At 35.7% G+C, this 15,613-nt stretch overlaps 1 protein-coding gene across 1 annotated transcript in view; it reads right to left on the reverse strand.

Moving 5' to 3' along the window:
- Window positions 1–15,613, reverse strand: part of Smpx (small muscle protein X-linked) — a 127,256-nt gene that overhangs the window by 75,394 nt on the left and 36,249 nt on the right. The window contains exons 3-5 of the mRNA XM_019205001.2: window positions 14,991–15,102; window positions 4,195–4,327; window positions 941–1,019 (exon numbers count right to left, since the gene is read on the reverse strand). The gene's annotated coding sequence lies outside the window, so the exon portion shown is untranslated. The remainder of the gene's footprint in view (window positions 1–940; window positions 1,020–4,194; window positions 4,328–14,990; window positions 15,103–15,613) is intronic.

Genomic DNA, 15,613 nt, shown 5'->3' on the forward strand with positions numbered 1-15,613 from the left:
AATCCCCAAGGGTCTCATAACAAGAAGACAGGTAAACCTGAGCATATTGTAACCTGATTGTTTTGGAGGTACTGAGGGACTCACTATTAATCTGTCTAGGGATTAAGGAAAGACCACAAAAAGATAGTGGTTTTTGGATTGGATCCTGAGGGATGAGTAGGAGTTTTCCAGGCGGAGAAGCCTAGACAAAGATACTCCAGCTTCGAGATATAAAATGTTCAGAAAACAAGAGATTACAAGTTTGAAGAGTAAACCTAAATGTATTTGTCCATAAATCGGATAAGAAATATATGAAATACATATGATATACAGGAAAATAAATGCCCCTGTGAAGGAAAACAAAGTGTACAAAGAGGATATTTCAAGTTTATCTCATCTTTAGTCACTTACTTGGTGCTAGAACAAATGCCTGACACTAATACATTAAAGGAAGAGAAGTTTATTTTGGCTCACAGTTATATACCATGATTGTCTGGCTTCAGAGCAGAATGGCATGGCAGAGGAGCCTGGCTACTTTACTTCGTGGTATCCAAGAAGCAGAGAGTTAAGGTAGGAGCCCGGAAGGTCACAACCCCATATACCCCTTCTTCCAACCCAACCACACCACTTAACAGCAAGTCAGCTAATCATTTTCCAAACACGAGGCTTTGGGGGGCATTTAAAATCTAAACCATAATGTCTATAATGCTTTATGTTCACATAACAACTGGCAAAATGTTAATCATTAGCAATTGTGCTTTATATTGGTCTCTGTACTTTTGTACATCTCTGAAATTTTTCAAAAATAAATACCAAAAAAAGTATTAAAGGAATTTATTCTACTTAATCTATAATGGAGAAAGGTTTGGTACTCAAGTTCAAAGAAAGATGGAAAACATTTTTATGCATCCCTCATAAATTGCAGATCTATCAGGGTATCATGAATTTTAACTTAGTTTACCTCTAAACTGTTTGCCAGTACAATGTCTTTCCAAATGGTCAACCTCACAGTCCAGCTTCTACCTGATGACTCAAGAATACTGAAAATAAAATATAGAAAAAATAGATATCAGCACAAGTAAAATGATATTTTAGGGAAGAGTCATATTCTTTTAAATTGTTAATGAAGTGATTAATTTAGGATGATCAGATTCCACAAACAAAATTATAGGACAAGGCTTCAATGAAAATAGCTTAATTTCAATGTGCAATTGTCCTCAAATTCTTTTTAGAAAAAATAAGAGAAATGGAAAAACTAGAAACAAAGTTTTTGTAAATAGGGAAGGGTGGAGGGGGTGAAGGGAGGGCAGGGGAATGGGAAAAAAATAAGAACCAAGTTGTATCATGTAAAGATACAAGATCCCAATGATGAGTGTAACTATTGTACACCTAAAATGTACCAATAAAATTAATGGAAAATTTTTAAGAAATTCTTTGTGTATATATGTGTGGGGGGGTCTTCTACACCACTCTTTCAGTCAAAGTTTTTTGTTTTTTTGTTTTTTGTTTGTTTGTTTGTTTTTGGTTATGCTGGCAAGGCAGGCGGCAGTATTGCTGAGCTAAATCGCCAGCCCCTCAGTCAAAGATTTCTAATACCTTTCTCTACTACTTCCATCTTGTGCTAGAAAAAGTTATTATGACTCATGTACCTGAATTTTTTAAATAACATCTATGATACTTGTGTTCTTTTGACTTATAGTTTATTGTTTATCATGCAAATAAGAGTTTATCGTGACAACGATTCCAACATGATTAATGTTATTTGTTCTTCAAAGTATGACTTGGATACATATAATTATATTTCATTAAATTTCACTCATTTCTCAACTTTCATTGTCACTCTTCAGGTATCACGGCAGTTCTCAAGGCTCATTTCTGAGTAAAGCTTCTCTAAGTATATTCATTAGGTATGACTTCCATGGAAGTGTTTGTTAGCACACTTAAACAAAGTTTTAGGGAAGGGTGGAGGGGGTGAAGGGAGGGCAGGGGAATGGGAAAAAAATAAGAACCAAGTTGTATCATGTAAAGATACAAGATCCCAATGATGAGTGTAACTATTGTACACCTAAAATGTACCAATAAAATTAATGGAAAATTTTTAAGAAATTCTTTGTGTATATATGTGTGGGGGGGTCTTCTACACCACTCTTTCAGTCAAAGTTTTTTGTTTTTTTGTTTTTTGTTTGTTTGTTTGTTTTTGGTTATGCTGGCAATTGTATCATGTAAAGATACAAGATCCCAATGATGAGTGTAACTATTGTACACCTAAAATGTACCAATAAAATTAATGGAAAATTTTTAAGAAATTCTTTGTGTATATATGTGTGGGGGGGTCTTCTACACCACTCTTTCAGTCAAAGTTTTTTGTTTTTTTGTTTTTTGTTTGTTTGTTTGTTTTTGGTTATGCTGGCAAGGCAGGCGGCAGTATTGCTGAGCTAAATCGCCAGCCCCTCAGTCAAAGATTTCTAATACCTTTCTCTACTACTTCCATCTTGTGCTAGAAAAAGTTATTATGACTCATGTACCTGAATTTTTTAAATAACATCTATGATACTTGTGTTCTTTTGACTTATAGTTTATTGTTTATCATGCAAATAAGAGTTTATCGTGACAACGATTCCAACATGATTAATGTTATTTGTTCTTCAAAGTATGACTTGGATACATATAATTATATTTCATTAAATTTCACTCATTTCTCAACTTTCATTGTCACTCTTCAGGTATCACGGCAGTTCTCAAGGCTCATTTCTGAGTAAAGCTTCTCTAAGTATATTCATTAGGTATGACTTCCATGGAAGTGTTTGTTAGCACACTTGTAAAACAATGCTCTGGGCTGGGGACATAGCTCAGTGCTACAGCATGTGATTTACTGGTGGGCAGAGTGTATGGCAATGCTCATACAGTATTTCAAAACCAACTTCAATACAACTTTAATGTAATCCTTCAGACACTTTTGGAACATAGACCTTTATAACATATTCCACTTAGGGAAGAAATACCAAGAGAAATAACTTCTGTCTTCTCAAATTCCTGTTCTACGTGAGGAAATCAGCCTATAAATGAATATTTAGGGTGTTTTTGATGAGAACTATAGTGTAACCAAGGTTTGCACATGGCATAATGACAACACTGAGGGAACAATTAATTTGGCTTCACGTGGTAGTTCTTGAAGGATGAATTAGTAAGGTGCAAAGTACGGTAAACGACTAGATCTTATGAATGGAGAATTTGAAAGGTGAACTGACCAGCTATGTGTTTTGGAAAACACCAGCATTGAGGTCTGGCAGTAGTATAGATCCGGTCTGTTCCCTCGCTCTTTGAAGTAACACCAGTTAACACAAATGCCTCACACAGACTTGTCCAGTAGGCATTAGGGAATTGATTATGTTAAAGTATTTTGTGATGCCACCAGCACGGGTTGCATTCTCCTGGTGCCTCTTGGCTCTTAAAGACCTCATGCTCTTATCTTTAGTTTCCCTTCCCCACCAAGGCCACAGCTGTCTGGAGAGGTTAAACCTGTTTTTCCAGGACCAAACCCATAAAGGGCAACCTGGCCTGTGATAGGTTAAAGGTAGGCCACTCCTCATAAATAAGCAATAGCTCACCCCAAAAATGATAAAAGGATCTTCCTTTCTTTGTTCTCTTCTCTCCTGCTTCTTCTTCCTTTTCTCTCTCTCTCTCTCTCTCTCTCTCTCTCTCTCTGCTCTTTCTCTCTGCTCTCTCCCTCTACTCCCACCCCTGAATAAAATCTCCAGTTGGACCTCTCAGTGTGTGTGTGTGGCCTAGTTGTTAAGCGTCACTATTCCCTTTCAGTAGGGAGCAGATCATAACCTTCAACATCAAAGGAGAGTGCCAGAGAGGAAAGATGGAGCCATAAGGAATTAGAGGCTATTGTAGCACTAAATACAGTGATGAGAAAAATAGAAGAAAGCTTAGGGAGAAGAGAGTAAATGCAGACACCAAAGAAGTTGTATGGTGTAGCTTAACTCTGCTATGTAATACCTGGACTTCTATCAGTACTTATGTCTCTTTGCTTGAGGACTCTCTGGATGCTATAGACCCATACCCTGTACATCAGGCTGTACTTACTAGAGAAACAGACTTAATACAATATATACAAATACATAAATAAGAATAAATATAAATATATATAAGAATTTACAGTGGTCGCCCACAGAGTCAAGTGTGGAAGAGTGCAAAGGGCCTGCCTACATGCTGGAGATCCAAGGGATCCAGTTGAAGGCTTGGAGCTCACTGTAGTATCCCATGCAAGTCTGTATCAGGAGGCCAAAGGGTCTGCGATGGAAGTCCAAAGGGTCTATGCCAGAAGGCTGAAGACTCTGCACTAGAAACCAGGAGACAACACCCAAGATGAAGGTGAAGACAAGCTCCTCAAAGAACAAACAAACAAACAAACAAACAGAATCAAGCTTTCTCTCTTCCTTTCCTTTTTATACCATTCTGGCAACAAACCTTCCTAGGATGGGTCTTCCACACCCAGAACTATGTCGAGCCAATTTAGTTGGGCATTTCTTGCTCAAATTGACACAATCACTTAACTATCACACCCTGCCTATATACACAGTGGGCTAGAAGTGTCAGGGAATTGACATTCACTGAAGTAGAAGTAGTCTCCAACCAATAACTGGCAGTCATCAGTAGATAAATATTCAGCTCCCCTCCCTCATGGATGAGATCACACTAAAGTATGTGCTTTACTTCCACAACTGAACTAGGTTCTAATTGCCCAATGTGGGCATCTTTGATAGTACATCCTTTATTGGCTTCATTTTCTATCTTTTCTTATTTCCCACTCTCCTACTGGTGTTCCTAGGATTACTTTCCAAAGAAATGATTTGTAGTTGAATTCTCATCCCATAAGTTGATGTGAAAGAAAGTAGGAGTGAAGGAAAAAGTGGAAATGGAAAAGCAAAAGGTTTCAAAGTAAATATGAAAGAAAAAACAATAAAAGGCAAGAAAGAAAAAAAATCTGCTATGCCCTAGCAACAAAAGAATCCACCTACGGATCCCTTAAAGCAGAGGTTTTAACTTTGGCTGCATATCAAAATCATCTGAGGACATTAATAAAATCAAAACAAGCCAATTAGATCCAAACGCCATCCAGAAATTCTGATTTAACTGATCTAAGAGTTGGAGACATCTGATATTTTATTTTTAAAATTTCCCATGGGATTCAAATGTGCTGCCAGTTGAGAACCACTGCCTAGAAGGGACAATGGTAGTGTTCAAAAATTGCCAGAGACACAAAAATATAAATATACAGTTTGTCTTCTTTCTCTCCTGCCCTTCTAATCCTGGTTTTGTGCTGCTCTGATATTTGGTATTATTGTGCTCAGGAAAATAAATATAAATGTGTACTTATAAGAGAGAGTGGTTGAAAATGAATGGAAAAAGGAAAAAGAAAAATACAACTGGCTGAGTACTGAATAAATGTCCATATTACTCTTGAAAGCTCTGGAATTAGACTGTGCATGCTGACAAGGCAACCTCAAGGTGGTCTAGTTGATTTCAGATTTTAAACAGAATTTTTTAAAATAAGCATTTGATGCATATGATTTGCAAGAGTAATGAAGATCTGTGTCTAAGAGAAAACACACGGATGGCCAGACCTGGGTGTTCTTTTTCCCTAACGACAAATCCAATTGGTTAGAAATACTTATTTATTATCGCTATTGTCCTGATATGAGATTAAAATGCTTTCTGTTTTTGTTTTGTTTTGTTGAGACAGGGTCTCACTATGTAGTTCAGACTGGCCTTGTATTCACTGTATAGCCCAGGCTGGTCTCAAACTCACAGCGATCCTCCTGCCTCAGCTTCCCGAGTGCTGGGATTACAGCCATGCACCACCACGCCCGGTGCCTGATTCTATTTTTGAAAAAGTTTCTTCAGGTTTTTTAATTTAATTTTTAGCACAGTGGGAATTAAACTCAAGGAGCACTGAGCTACATCCCAGCTCTCCAGCCCTTTTGAAATTTTTTAGAATGGGTCTAATTTGCTCAGGTTGCACTACTATATGTGACTTTGGGCATGTCTGTCTGTCTCTCTCTCTCTCTCTCTCTCTCTCTCTCTCTCTCTCTCTCTCTCTCTTGTACTGAGAATTGAACTCAGATCCTTCATACACACTTATTTATTTATTTTTGGTTTGATACAGCATCTTGCTAAGTTGCCCAGGCTGGGCTCCAACTTATGATCCTCCTGCCTCAACCTTCTAAGGTGCTGGAATTACAGGTGTGTGCTACCATACCTAGTTTGGAAAAGCTTTTTAAGGAAAACCATAACACTGGTCAATGTTTTTTTGAAAACTGGGTTAGCAGGGAGTCCCAAGATAGGAACAGATTCAATATCAGTCCTAATAATTAACATTGAGTGAGCCCAGCGTTCTTATTTTAATGAATGAGACATAAATGAACATTTGCAGCACACGCAACTCTCCTGTTTATCTCCTTAATAAGGAAAAACATTAGGGACACATGTCACATATTAGCAACCTTTCCTGCAGAAGGAATATACATGGTATTTAGACCCAGAGGAAAAGTGAAGTTAAGTCTCACTCTTCGTTTATTCTTCATTTGTATCATTAAATTACCATTTTAAAAACATTTGGTAGTGGAATAGAAACAATTGAACTTTGAAGCTAACTACCCCTTAGTTAAGGGAGAAGATTAAGGCTAGGACAAATCGTGAAAACTGTGAAGTCTGTCAGTCATGGAGACCCAGGACACATATGCAGAACACAGGACCCAGGGTGACTGCAGTTCCTGAGCCTTGTACATGGAACCAACCAGAGTGTGCTACCTTCAATTCTTCATTTATATCAGGCAAGAAAACCAAGCCTTCCATGAAAGCAAAACTTCTTTAGGACAGTTTAAATCTGACACTAGGCCAGGTGAATTTCTGGTAGAACAGTCCCAAATACCTTATTTGTATGAAGCACTCTAAGAATTACAGATACAAAAAGAGCCCTGCCATTATGCTGGTGGCCACTAGGAGCCTTTTCACCAGCCTGCTGTCATTCTGCAGAGTGTACTTCTTTTCCACCATCAGTATTCTGTAAATTCTAACTACCTTTTCTAAATGTCCAGTTCTTTGTTCTGGATGCCAAGAACCTGGAAAGAATTTATTTGGGACTCCCAAAAGCCGGTCACACTTGAATATGAATCTTAGGCTACTAGGTGTGTGTTACCATGTCTACTTCATTGGGTTATTACCTGGATTAAATGAGACAGAGAAACACAGAGAAAGTGCCTGATGCATAGCAATTACTCAATAAATTAACAGCAGGCATACTAGTACCAGTACTAACAATAGCACTAATATTACTTTATAACTTTTCTGAACCTCATGTTCTTCATCTATAAAGTGAGAAAAAGTAAGACCCATGAAAGAGTTCTGAGAATAAATTTACAAATAACTTACTTAAAATCCATGCACCAGTGTCTGGCTCAATGTAGACATTCAATTAATGCAGAAACTATGGCTCCTGGCTTGTTTTTAAATATTTTATTAACATGTAGTAATCATACATACTAATGGGTTCAGTGTGATATTTTATACATGTATACAGCATGCACTCATCAAATCCAATAACCCTTTTCTCCACCGCCTTCCTCACCCCAGCAATATCTTTCCCAGTCTCTAGTAATCACTATTCTACTTCAGGTCAACTTGTATTTTAACTTTCACATATGACAGAGAACATGTGTTACTTGTCTTTTTGTGTTCAGCTCATAAAAATGACCTCCATTTCTACCAATTTTGCTGCAAATTATAGGATTCTGTCTTTGGGGCTGAATAATACTCCACAGTGTGCATATACCACATTCTCTTTGTCTACTGATTTGTTAGTGAACATCTCATCTCATTCTATATCTTAGCTGTTGTAAATACTGCTACAATAAACATGGACCTACATGTATCTCTTTGGCTTCGTTTACTTTGGATGTATACTCAGAAGTGGGGTAGCTGGATCATTTGGTCGTTCTATTTCTAGGGTTTCTTTTCATTAGATATGCTACTTTATTTTAAGAGAATAAGGATATATAATCTATGAAAATAAAATAAATAGAAATTTAACTGTAGTAATCAATACATTTTCATACATATGAAGAAAGGAAATCTCAAGCATATTAGGTAAGATAATACAGTTGGTGTCTATTAAATCTATTTTTCTTTTTTCAGGAACCTCCATACTGTTCTCCAAAACGACCATACTAATTTACATTCCCACTCTTGATGAATAAGAGTTCCTCTTACTTCACATCTTCACCAGCATTTGTTACTTTTTTCTTTAGTTTTTTAAACAATAGCTATTTTAACAGGGTGAGATAAAAACTCACTGTAGTTTTGATTTGCATTTCTCTGATAGCTAATTATACTGAGCATTTTTTATATACATTTGTATTTCTTCTGAGAAGTGTCTATTCAGCTCATTTGCCCACTTTTTTATTGTATTACTAGTTTTGTGGTATTTTTAGCTCCTTATATATTCTAGATGTTAATCCACTGTCAGATAAATAGTTGGTAAATATTTTCTCCCATTCTGTAGGTTGCCGCATCATTGTATTGATTGCTTCCTTTGCTGTGAATACCTTTATAATTTCATACGGTCACACTTGTCAACTTTTGCTTTTGTTTCCTGTGCTTTTGGGGTCCTATCCAGAAAGTCACCGATTATAGCAATGTCTTGAAGAGTTTCCCCTGTTTTCTTCTTGTAGTTTCAGAGTTTCAGGTCTTACATTTAGGTCTTTGATTGGCAATGAGTTGATTTTTTGTATGGGGTGAGAGATAGGGTCAAATTTTAACCTTCTGTATGAGACATCTGGTTTTCCAAGCACCACTTGTTGAAGTTATCCTTTCTCCAATGTATTTTTTGGTGCCTTTGTCAAGAATTAGTGCAAATGGAGCCTGGGATTTAACTCAGCGGCACCACACCTGCCTCCTAAGTGCAAGGTCCTGAGTTCAAGCCCGAGTACCAAAAAAAAAGAATTAGTGCATATGTAGGTTTCTGAGGTCCCTGTTCCATGGGACTATGTGCATGCTTTTATTATTGGATTTTCTTGACTAAGACTTCATGACCTTCCCTCACTGATTCTTGTGCAATTTCACTGGAAATTTCTTAAAAAATCTCTGCAGTCAACTCATCTTCTGTCTACCATGGGGTATACAACATGCAATTAGAAATTTCTATTACTTTTTTAAGACAGCAGTTAAGGGGGAAAACTGAAGGGTTTGGTCCTCACTCTAAGTTCTTTTTACATAATTCTTTTGGCATTCTTTGTTCCACTGGTAGTCTTTAACTTCTACCAACATCCTTTTAGTCATTGTTTAAGTATAAGTATTTTATCTGAGGGAAGGAAACCAGATTATTGTTTATAACAAGGTCCTCAGGGAAATTACATTTGGGGACCACTACTCCAAACAGATGGTAGTGTAGTGAAATAGCTATTTGCACAAGTTTTTTTTTTTCTAGTCTTTTGCTAGGACAATAGAAAGGGCAACCCAAAGAACAGGTAAAGTGTGGGAGAACAAAATTCTAGTCCTGTGAAACACAGGATGAGCCAAGTGGAATCATGTGGGTGGTGAGAAATAGAGAGTACTTCTTCTTCTCTAACTTATTTATAAATCTCCAATTTGTTGAAGGGCATTTTTACTCTTTAAACTAGATCATTGCCAGCTTTGATTAAACATCTTTATTGTAAGTTTACGAAGCATCCAAATTTATAAAATGTGACTCATGATAATGTGAATTATTGAAAAATCTGGCACAGAAAAAACAACAATCTCATGTTCCACTTGGGTTGCTGAAATTCCTGTTTTTTACTTATTTTAAATTTATTTTTCTTTTATTGTTTAAAATAATGAATATAGAATAAACTGTCTTTTTATTAACTATTAAATTCAAAAGAGCAGCATCCTCATTTTTACATTTTCTGCTTTCTGTCCTAATTCAACAAAATTATAAAAAAAGTTTGATACATTTTTAAAATATCATGCTTATGTTTATCATTTTTCTGGACAGCAAATTAATAGATATTCATTGCAAAATAATTTTTTAAAATTCAAGAAGGCCAAAGGAAAAAAATCTCTCATAGCCACATCAGACAAATAAATACAATCAAGGTGCTGCTAAAGATCACTCTTGTACTTTACTATGCATTTGTGTTTTATAATCAGGAATATAGTACACATATTGCCTTTGTGATGACATGTTAAAGTCATTCAACTTCTTTCTCAACATGATTTGCAATGGCTGCATAGTGGGTCATTAAGCAGATAATTTAGATTGCCAATCCCAAACTGTTTAACATTTGGGTTGTTTCTGGATATTTTTGCTATTTTAATACTTCAAGAAACAGTCATACAAATATCTTTGGGTACATCCATGACTATATCTCCAGAATAAATTCTTAGAAGCAAATTTCTCTGTAAATAACATGAACATTTTAAAGGGATATTTTGAAAATAATTTTTAACTTTTAAGAATCTATCATAATTGCAACTAAATGACTATTCTTGTCATTATATTTTAAGTAACTGATTTCCAAAATAGTAAATTTCAATATTTTAGCTTCTGATCTATACTGCCACCATCTTTATTGCCTGAAAGTAGTGCAAAAATCTTTTGTCAAGAACATGTGTCTATGTTTTTATTTTGGGAAACATGGCATCCACAACCACATGCCATGAAAGCAAAGTCTTCAGTAAAGTTCCAAATATTTGCACATCTAACACTGAGATGTTCCCTACATCCAGTAGCTTCTATCCGGGTAGGCATCTCATATCAGCCTATCCACATCTGCCTCAGTATCCTGGGGAGATTACTTCCAGAATCCCTACAGATACTAAAATCCATAGATGTTCAAATTCCTTATATAAAATGGTATAGTATTTGCATATAACCTACACACATTCTCTCAAATAATTTGTTGGTTTGTTTTGTTTTGTCTTTTGAAACAGGGTCTTACTATGTAGTTCATCCTGGCCTTGAACTCGCTATGTAGCCTAGGCTGGACTCAAACTCCTCGCAATTCTCTTGCCTCAGCTTCCTGTGTGCTGGGACTACAAGCATGGGTCACCATGCCTGGCCCTCTCATATATTTTAAATCAAATCTAGATTACTTATAATACCTAATACAATGTATATTCTATGTAAATAGTTCTTATACTGTATTGTTTAGGGAATAATGACAAGAAGAAGTCTTTACATGTTCAGTACAAATAAAATATTTTCAAATATTTTTGGTTTGTGTTTGGTTGAATCAGAGGAAGTAGAACCTATGGATACAGAGAGTCAACTATATAGCAGCTGGCACCCAGTAGAAGCTCAAAACCCATCTCTTGAATGGTCATGTGGTTAAGGATTATATCAATTTATATTCCAACTAATGAGAGAAGTTTATATCTCATAACCTCAGCTAGCTAACTTTTATTAGACAAAAATTCTATATACCTCATAAACTCTCAGTTGTTTAAAAATATTTTAATAGTTTAAGCAGATGAAACTATCTAAAGGAGTCACTCAGTTTTACCAAAGTTAAAAGTGTGTGATGTTTACTCAGCCACATCTTAAGTATCATTCTACAGAAGTACTATTCCAGTAGAAATAAGATGTAAGACACACAAGTAATTTTAAATTTCTAGTAGACACATTAAAAAAGAACTAAGTTAAATTACTTTTAATAATATATTGTATTTTTCAATCTAATATAGCTAAAATATTATAACTTACACATGTATTGAATACAAAAATTATCAATGTTTTACAATTTTTATACTGTCTTTGAAATTCAGTACATTTTACACTTATAGCACACTGTAACTCAAAAACAAATTTTTCATAATAAATATTTGACCTGTATTTAGATTTTACAATATTTACAGTTGTTTCATACTCAAGTTGAACCAAATACACTTAAGTTTTCCAATAACTGAATCAAATCTCAAGTTTAAAAATTAAAATTAAATTGAACTAAATTCCTCAATCACACTGATCATATAACCACACATGGATACTGACTGTTGTACTAGACAGCATTGCAGACACCAGCCCTTTAAGAATCATTTGTATGGCCCATTAGCATTTAACAAGTTATCACATAAAATAGACTTTATCATCCTCATTTTTATTTTTTTATTAATTTTGGGTACCAGGGATCAAACTCAGGCCCTTGCGCTTGCGAGGCAGGTGGTGGAACCACTGAGCCAAATCCCCGGCCCCTCTCATCCTTGTTTTTAAATGAGGACATGGAGGCTCTGAGTAGTTGTCATTCATATAAGATCACGTGGCTAGGAATAGTTCAGACTCATATCTAAGCATGTGCACCCCAGAGACTGAATCCTTTCCCCATCCAACTCACTGAGAAAACAGCAAAATAGAACACCTATGTTAGGTGTGCAAATATCTGGAACTTTCCTAGAAACTTTGCTTTCAAGGCATATGGTTATAGCTACCACGTTGCCCAAATTAAAAACACAGACACTGGTTTTGACAAACGATTTTTGCACTTCCTTCAAGCATCAAAAAAAAAAAAAAAAAAAAAAAACAGTGACAGACATAGTTTGGAAACCAAATTGTTGGAACTTGAGGACATTTCAATAGTTTATACCAGTGGTTTCTAACTCCTTTTAAACAGCAGAACTCTTTTGTACTTCAGATTGTAGATAAAACCCTAATATATTAAAGACATGATAAATGTTGAAGGTGATGAATATGCTAATTATCTGAGTTGAATACTCTCCAATATATTACATAAAGCCAGGAGTGGTGGCACACTACTGTAATTCCAGCACTCTAGGAGGATGAGGCAGGAGGACTGCAAGTTCAAGCTTTATGACTTATCAAGACCCTGTCTCAAAAATTTCTAAAAAGGGAGGGGAGTTGGAGATGTAGCTCAGGACAAAGGTCCTGGGTTCAATTTCTAGGACTGAAAATACAGAAACAACAACAAAAACCCATCCTATTGTACTTGTACCTCATGAATACATCTGTGCAATTATGTGTCAGTCAAAAAAATTTTAAAAAGAAATTTAAAATTAAAAAATATATATAAAATCAATGAAATGAATTTTTCTATAAGAGTTCTCAGACTGTTGCCACTCCACAGCCTACTCTGACATACTCTCATCAAAGCAGCCCCTGACCTAGGCCTCACAACATCATGAAGTGGAATTTAAAAATCACCTTTTAGAAAGGGATTCTGTTTTCCAAAAAGATGAAGTTAACATCATTTTCTGTTGCACTAAATACAGCTAAAACATCTGGTCATAGAAAGGTGGAGGAGAAAAGGTGACAGGGACCCTAGGACCTCAAGAACCTGTTTTGGGTTGTTTTGTCTCCTTTAATTTGGGTTTTGTCTCAAAGATCTTAGGCCAAATGCTGCAGAAGTTGGCACACTGCACCTAATGGGTGCAGACAAAGCCCCCAGTAAAAATCTACCCTCTTTAACTAAAGGACCAGGAAAGAGCCTCACAATACAGAAATGTTTTAGACAATAACCACTCTAACGTCTAACGCCTAGAGAATTCTGCAGCCACTATCTGACAAGGCTTTTCAGGAAACCATCACAAAAAATGCTTCAACCAACAATTACAAATACATTCAATATAAACAAAACAATTGAAAATCTCAGCAAAGAAATAAAACATATAAAGAAAAATCACATAGAAATTTTAGAACTGAAAAACATAGTAACAAAAATAAAATATTCAGTGGATGAGATTGACAGCACAACATAGAAGATAGATGAATCAGTAGACTTGAAGACAGAATAGAAATTATCCATTCACAACACATACACTGCACTGGCATAGTTCTCAATGCACGTAGAGGAAATATTTAAGACAATCATGTTATAGGGCCAGGGTTTTAGCTCAGTGGTTCTGCTGCCTGCCTTGCAAGCACAAGGACCTGAGTTTGATCCCCGGTACCAACATAGAAGATAGATGAATCAGTAGACTTGAAGACAGAATAGAAATTATCCATTCACAACACATACACTGCACTGGCATAGTTCTCAATGCACGTAGAGGAAATATTTAAGACAATCATGTTATAGGGCCAGGGTTTTAGCTCAGTGGTTCTGCTGCCTGCCTTGCAAGCACAAGGACCTGAGTTTGATCCCCGGTACCAAAAAAAACAAAAACACAAATATACCATAAAAACACAATCAAAATGGAATTCTAAAGAAGTTCAGTAACCCATAGGAAGACAGGGAAAATAATATAATTTTTTTTAAAAAGAGAGAACAAACAGAAAGCAAAAAATAAAGCGGTAGACTAAAGCCCTAGCATAGCAATATTTACACTAAATATAAAAAGTCTAAATACACCAAATAAGAGATTGGCAGAATGGGCTAAAAAAAGGTGTCAGGACTTGGAGTGTAGCTCAGTGGTAGAGCACTTGCCTAGCATGCATGAAAATGCCAGCTCCATCCCTAGCACTGAAAAATAAAAATAAATTACCCAACTATAAACTGTCTATAAAAAATTCACTTTAAATCAAATATTTTAAAGTGTACACAGAAAATACACCAAGATAAATATATCCTGGCCCATAAAACAAACCTCAACAAATTCAATAAAGACAAAAGTAATACAGATAGATTTTCTCACCATAATTGAGTCAAACTAGAACTCAATAAAAGGAAAATCTCTAGTCAAATGGAAACTAAAGAACATACTTCCAAATATTCCAATGGCCAAAGAGGATCTCTCAAGAGAAAATATTTTAAAAACGCACTAAATGGGGGCCAGGGATTTAGCTCAGTGGGTCTACCTCCTGCCTCACAAGCGCAAGCACCCCAGTTCAATCCCCAGTACCACAAAAAAATAATTGCACTAAATGTAATGAAAATGAAAATATAGCATATTAAAATTTATGCAACACAGGTAAAAAAGTGATGAAAGAGATCTTTATGACACAGAATGTACGCATTTGAAAAATGAAAATGTCAGGGTTAGTCTGAGAGGATTCCCTCCAGGGTACTCACCCCGCTGTGCTGCAGCACAGGCCCTGTTACAATAAAAGCTCATGCTGGTGTTCCTGTAAACCTGCTTGTGATTTACTTCTCAGGTAGTATGGGCTCCATAAATCCTGTAAATCTACAGAGAGAGTAGACAGAGACACAGAAAAAAACAAGAGACAGAGAGAAAATGTCACAAATGAACAATTGAAATTCCTATCTCAAAAATCTAGATATAGAAAATAAAATAAACCTAAACTAAGTGGAAGAAAGTAAAGATAACATCAGAAATCAATGACATTGAAAACAGAAAAATTAATCAGTGGAAAAACAGCTTAGGATCAATTTATGTAACATTCTCAAAATGACAAAAGCATAAAGATGGAGAACAAATCCAGGAATGCCAATGGTTAGGGGATAGTGGTGGGTGTATACTGTACAAGAATCACATACACGGAATCTTTGTGGTGGCAAAATAATCAAATTGTGGTTCACTGAAACTATAAGTATTTAAACATGAGAAGTCTTTGTTTGTTCATTTATTGGTAGTTTGTTTTGTTTTGTTTTCTGGTACTGCGGATTAAACCTAGGGCTTTCATACAGAGATACAGTCTCTGCTTTTTTTTTTTTTTTTTTTTTTTTTTTTTTTT

Source organism: Fukomys damarensis, unplaced genomic scaffold (assembly GCF_012274545.1).
Source record: "Fukomys damarensis isolate Sample0158 unplaced genomic scaffold, DMR_v1.0_HiC HiC_scaffold_39, whole genome shotgun sequence".
NCBI classification, from domain to species: domain Eukaryota; kingdom Metazoa; phylum Chordata; class Mammalia; order Rodentia; family Bathyergidae; genus Fukomys; species Fukomys damarensis.